Genomic DNA, 7,016 nt, shown 5'->3' on the forward strand with positions numbered 1-7,016 from the left:
CTGTAGAAAATCAGCTTAGTTTTATGTGAACTAAAAGCACTTACATGTGAAGTTTGGGGAACCTTAAGTTGCTATGATAGCAGCCTCCCCAAATTCTGACCTCTTTCTTTTGTGTTACATGTTACGCAGGGCTATTGAGAACTCTGGCAGAGCTAACTCTTCAGGTTCGTTAGACAGGTTTGGGTGCTCCTAAAAGCACGCCCTCTTCCACTCATGTGCACTGGTCAGCCTGGAGGTTGATTGACATGGCTGTGGATTTCACAGGACAGAGACTATGGTTTAACAACAGCAGGGTGGTTGTTTTTATCAATGGACGACAGTAAAGAAGAAAGCAGATTTGTAACAATTGGAACAGCTCATTTCTGGAGCAGTCTGTGTCTAGGAATCAGGTTTGCTCAGATAGAAACTAGATTTGTTTGAAAAATGAGTTAAAAAAGTTTCCCAACCTCTGAACTAAGGTGTCGCAACGAAAAACTGACGACTGATGCTTCTCATCTCTCTCCCTTCCTGTCTATCTGTCCCTATCTTTCCCTTTCTCTGACTCTCTCTCTCTCTGTCTCTGTTTGCTAGCTTCCCTGAAGTTCTACCCTGTGCCCTGGTCTTGCAATCAGAAGAGAAATGGAAAAGTAAAAGGTAACTGAAGGACATAGATTTTAATTTATTTATTGTAAAATAAAACAGAAAGACCCATACAAACAGTGTATAGCTAACTGATTATTTTAAAGCAAAACCACCCATGTTAAGACATAAATTTTGCCTGACCAGGCAGTGGCGCAGTGAATAGAGCATCAGACTGGGATGCGAAAGACCCAGGTTCAAGACCCCGAGGTCGCCAGCTTGAGCGTGGGCTCATCTGGTTTGAGCAAAGATCACCAGCTTAGACCCAAGGTCACTGGCTTGAGCAAGGGGTTACTCAGTCTGCTGAAGGCCCACGGTCAAGGCACATATGAGAAAGCAATCAATGAACAACTAAGGCAGGGGTAGGGAACCTATGGCTCATGAGCCAGATGTGGCTCTTTTGATGGCTGCATCTGGTTCGCAGACAAATCTTTAATAAAAATAATAATAACGTTAAAAATATAAAACATATAAATCTTTGCTAGCTTCCCTGAAGTTCCACCCTGTGCCCTTCTCAATCACAACCCTAGCTCTCCTCTCTCAAGCAACCACCATTCTGAGTCAAGATGGATAGTTGGGAGGACAGACTGCATAGGTAAACCCAACCTAACTACTCTTAACAAATGGTCTCACAAAAAGGAAATCACTTCAATTGTTTTCAAATCAGGGAGGCTGACTAAGGCTCCAGAGGACATGAGGCTGGATCTCAGCAGGTTAATTGCTTTGATTCCCTGAGAGTGAGCTCAGCCCAGGAGAATAGGCCTTCTCCAAGACAGACTGGGAGGAGACATGTGCAATGTCTAAAGCTAGCAAACGATTACTATCTGGAATGTAGAAGAAACTCCTACAGATCACTAAGAAAAAGACCAGAAATTCAATGGGAAAGTGAGCAGTGGCTAGATTAGGGAAACTGGGGTAAAACCAGAATGGCTGACAACTGTGTGAAGAAATGCTTGACTTCTGAAACACTCTGAGCAACACAAATGAATACATGTGTTCACCCTGTGTCCGTAGATTGGCAAAAATTAGACAAGTCTGCTATTACTTACCATGTGTTAGTAAAGCATGTGGGGGAAAAGGAACCATTGTTGGTGGGAGTGTAAATTGGTAGAATCATTCTAGAAGCCATCTGATTCTATTTCATGAATTTAAATATGCTATTCCCAAAGAGCCAGTGATCCTATGCCTGTGTATACTGCCCGAGAAAACTCTCACACAGGTCCCTAATGGAAGGTCAACAAGCACATTTGTCTGAAGATTGTATGTGGAGGCAACTTATGTGTGCATCACCGGAGAAATGAAGAAGTGAAATGTATAAATACATGCTTTGCGGTACTCTGCAGCAGTCAAATGCAATGAATCAGATATGCTGAGCCACACAATTTTAAAAACATGTGCTATGCAAAAAGAAAAACAATAACATCTATAATACAATACCCTTTATGTAAGCTAAAGTTATATCTATCCACAAAAGAGCACTGTTTATCTTCTAGGAATGTCTATATACCTGAGGACATACATTAAATGCATTAGAATGAATGCCTCTTATGAGGTAGGGAGAAGGATGAATGGGTAGGGAGACAAATGGGAAAAATGTAAAAGAGGACACCTACTTACCAATAATGAAATTGTTGTAAGGTACCAAAAAGCTGAAAATTGATATTGATATTCTGGGAGGAAAGGTCAGGCTTTCCTATCAGGCTTTCCTGTCCCCTCCCTCCTTTAGGGAGGGGAGGGAGAAGAATGTAGAAGTTTCTGGCTTGCAAGAACAATGGGTCATTTGGTTTTAAATCTAAAATAAAGGTTAACCTAGAAACTTCTTCTCTTTCAATAGGAGGCAGAATTTACATACCACCTTGCATTGATTGTAGTTTCTCCATCTTCCTGGAATCTTGAGGGTAAAATACCCCTAGGCTAGTGAGGGAAGATGAACCCTAAAAGATCTGTAAACATCTTTGATTGTGTTATCTTGAAAGTCTTAATGTTTCTGTGTCTCCCCTAAACAAATGTTGCCAGCCTATGCCATGATGCCATGCTCTCCCCCACCCCTGTGTGATCAAAGGTATATAAGCAGCCCCTGAACTATTTTGGGGACTGCACAATTTGGGTCTGATGCCCCGTGTCAGCCATATGTGGCCGGCATATTTAAATCTTCTCCTCTAATAAAACTCTTCAAAATTCATCTGTACGGAGTGTCTCTACGTGACCTCGATGAAATGAGGTACAGTGCCTTTCAGAATCTGGGGTGCGGTACTTTATAACAAAATGATGCACTGTGAACTAAAGAGATGTGTCCAACTTATCCTACTCAGAGGGAACACAGTGGGCAGGATTTGTGTGCCCAAAGTAGTCTTTGGGGAGACTTTGTATCTATGTAATCCCCAAAGGCAGTCTGTGGGAGAAGCACATAAGGAAAGCAAACAGCCTGAGTGCAAGGAGGCAGAAAAACAAGAGGAAAGCACTCTGACCCCGTGTCAGTGCTGTGCATGGCAGGGGAAGAAAAGCGGCTTAGAAGCAGATGAAATTTCTGCAGACCTGTCAAAATGCACTGTGGTATCCTGGAACAGAAAAAAAGGGCGCAAGTGGAAAAACTGGTAAAATCTGAATATGTCTGCATTTGGATTAATTGTATTGTTAATTTATTAGTTTTAACAAATGGACCGTTTTTTGGTGTATGGATTGTTACTATTAGGACAAGCTGGGTGAATGTAATACAGGAACTCTCTGTATATCTTCATTACTTTTCTGTTAATCTTAAATTATTCCAAAGTAAAAAGTTGAAAAAAGAAAGTAAAAATCAGCTGCAGCCAAAGACTTTGAAAACGAAATGAAAATAGGTCAATATATCAGTCAGGTATATATAATATATAAGATGTATGTTAACACATGTGTTTATATGTGTGTGAATTTTAAAGTTTGGAAGAATTTACACCAACATGTTATTATGTGTGATTGGTTCTCTTCTTCATACTTTTTTGTATTATCTGAATATTTCACAATAAAAATATGGAAGTGTTATAGTTTTGAAAAGAGGGCTCATTGGGGCCTGCCTGAAAGAACAAGGTGCCGGGCTCAGAAGACACCAGATTTCATCCCCCACTGGGTCCTAGGCTCATCCTCTCCCAGGGCCAGGTTTGAGCTAATCTGGAGATTAGCAACTTCCTTCTCCCTCTACGGGGTCCACAGTCAACAAAAATGTGTAGGCCTTCAGGTGTCCAGAGGAAAGCTTGGCTGCTATTACTGGTGGTCAGAGAGCTCTGAGCATGCTTGCATGTCTGCCAGTTTCTGTGCAGGTGTGCATCTGTACAATATGGGCTCTATGTATCACTGACGTGTTTATTTTTCCTTTTTTTTTTACAGAGACAGAGAGAGAGTCAGAGAGAGGAATAGATAGGGACAGACAGACAGGAAGGGAGAGATGAGAAGCATCAATCATTAGTTTTTCGTTGCGTATTGCGACACCTTAGTTGTTCATTGATTGCTTTCTCATATGTGCCTTGACCGTGGGCCTTTAGCAGACTGAGTAACCCCTTGCTCGAGCCAGCACCTTGGGTCCAAGCTGGTGAGCTTTTGCTCAAACCAGATGAGCCCACGCTCAAGCTGGCGACCTCGGGGTCTCGAACTTGGGTCCTCAGCATCCCAGTCCAATGCTCTATCCACTGCGCCACCACCTGGTCAGGCTATTTTTCCTTTCTTTTTAATTTTTAGTATTTCATAATTACAAAACTAGTTGATTTACATGTACTATAACAAATTCAGAAAGTATGAATGTGTAAGCAAAAAAGTAGAAATCTTCCATGTATGGATCAATGATTTCTTTTTTTTAAAAAAATAGACATTTTTTTTAAAGAACAGTTTTAAGTTCACAGAAAAATTGAGTGGAAAGTACAGAGATTTCCCATGTACCGCCTACCCCCATTCACTTACAACTCCCCAACTATCAAGATCCCACACAGAGTTGTATATTTGTTACAACTGATGAACTTACACAGACACATCATTGTCACCCAAGTCCACGGTTTACATTAGAGTTCACTCTTGGTGTTGTATATTCTATGGGTTTTGAAAAATATATAACATGGGTCCATCATTTTCATATCAGACAGAGCAGTTTCACTGCCCTAGAAATCCTTTGTGCTCTGCCCATTCATCTCTCCCTTGACATTTTTGATACCAGCACATATTTGACATTCTCTTCAATAGTTACATAGTATTCCACTGAATTATGTATTATAATGTAGGCATTTTCTAAACCTCTGCTAGTACAAATGATGCATCCATGAATATACTTGAGCCTATATCTTAGTGCAGTTGTGCTATTTCTCTAGGATAGATTCTTTCAGTAGGATAGCTAAGTCACATGCTATTGCATTTACAATTTTGATAGAGATTGCCTTTTAAAAGCATTCATTCATTCAAAAAATATTTATTGGGTACTATTTTGCGTCAGATATTTATGAGACCCTAGGTATTTAGCTATGAACAAAACAGATACAATTCCTAGTGGAGGACATTATCACATAACAAATAATCATACACACCAATATATTATGGCAATTGTGGTAATTTCTCTGAAGGAAAAGAACAAAGTTGTTAGAGAATGTAGAAAAAGGAACCTAATTTATATTGGGCGTTCAGAGGCAGCCTCCATTAAGCTGAGAATTAAAGGCTCAATAGGAATAGAATAGGAAATCTAGGGGCCTGGGGTGGGGAGGGTGACTGGAAGAGAAAGAGCCTTTCCCACAAAGGAAGGCCCCAAGGTAGTCAGTTGCTGAGTTGGAGGAACCCAGGGCCAGTGTTGAGGAGGAAATCTTAAAACTAGGCTAAAGAGGAAGGCTGGGGCCAGGCTGCACTGATTCATAGTGTCCCCAAAAGAAAAAGAAGGCTTCTATTTCCTGCACCTTTGAGACCAGCAATACTAGAGCTCTGTGTTTTTTCCCATCCATTCTATTACTCTGTGACATTCTTTGACTGTGGTCATTTCTTGATTTTCAATAAAAGCCTTTCTGAGAAGTGCGTAACAGCTCACTTTGAGAGCATCAGATTCAAAGTGCACATTAAATTGACCTCACAGTATTAACCAAATTCCCCAAATCCCTATGCATCCCAGCATTTCTTCTATTTTAGGACTGAAACTATGTGAGAAATTTCCTGTTTCTGCAAAATCAATTTGTTCATCTAAAGCAAACTGTGTTGTTCCATTCAGCTCACATTCTGGAAGCTCCCTCTGGGGTCCTGGATCCTGCCTCGTTCTCCCCGGTGAAGTGCAAGGCCTGGGCGGGAAAGAAGTGCTGGGAAGCTGGACTTTTAGATTCATGCTTTCCAGTCCCATCCTCGATGCTGCAGGTGCTCTCAAATACAGGTCTCTCAGCCTGCATGTCTCATGTGGGCTCCCACAGTACCCTGGGATGCACCTGTCATTGAGAACCCCCCCCCCTTTATTCAATTTTTTCTATTGGTGCTCAATAAATATTCATCAAATGGATATCAAATGAGTATTAGAAAACATCTAAATCATAGTATATGATTCAATGGAATACTATGCAAGCATAAAAAAGAATGAGGTAGCTATATATTTACTCGAATAGCAAGATATCCATGAGCCAGTAAGTGAAAAAAAGCAAGTTACAGAACACACATGTAGTAGAATGGTCTTCTTTTTCTTTTTAAATATTATATACAGACATATATACATACATATATGGAAGAAATCTACTTTTTTCTTTTTTGTGTGACAGAGATAGAGACAGAAAGAGGGACAGACAGACAGAAAGAGAAAGAGATGAGAAGCATCAATTCTTTGTTGCAGCACCTTTAGTTGTTCATTGACTGCTTTTTCATATGTGTCTTGACCGTGGGGCTACAGCAGACTGAGTGACCTCTTGCTCAAGCCAGGGGCCTTGGGCTCAAGCTGGTGAGCCTTGTTCAAACCAGATGAGCCCACTCTCAAGCTGGCAACTTCAGGGTTTCAAACCTGGGTCCTCCGCATCCTAGTCCGACACTCTATCCACTGTACCACTGTCTGGTCAGGCAACACCTACCTTTTTATTTACACATTTCTGTATTGTCTGAATTTGTTATGATGCACAATGTGTTACTTTTGTAATGAAAATGAATGAAGAATAAATGAACAAGGGACTTTTTAGGGTTCTCAGAGAGGTGAATGGAAGAAGAAATTCAGTCTTTAAGTTTCTTTCTCTGACATATTTACCAAGTCTGAGACTTGTTCTTTCAAGTTATATTTGAACAATAATAATTAAAACATTCTCCAAAGGTTTTCAAGTTATAATAAAAAAAACAAGTTCAAAACAAAATGATCCCCAGCCTGACCAAGTGGTGGCGCAGTAGATAGAGTGTTGGACTGGGCTGCAGAGGACCCAGGTTCGAAGCCCTGAGGT

Source organism: Saccopteryx leptura, chromosome 9 (assembly GCF_036850995.1).
Source record: "Saccopteryx leptura isolate mSacLep1 chromosome 9, mSacLep1_pri_phased_curated, whole genome shotgun sequence".
NCBI lineage: Eukaryota > Metazoa > Chordata > Mammalia > Chiroptera > Emballonuridae > Saccopteryx > Saccopteryx leptura.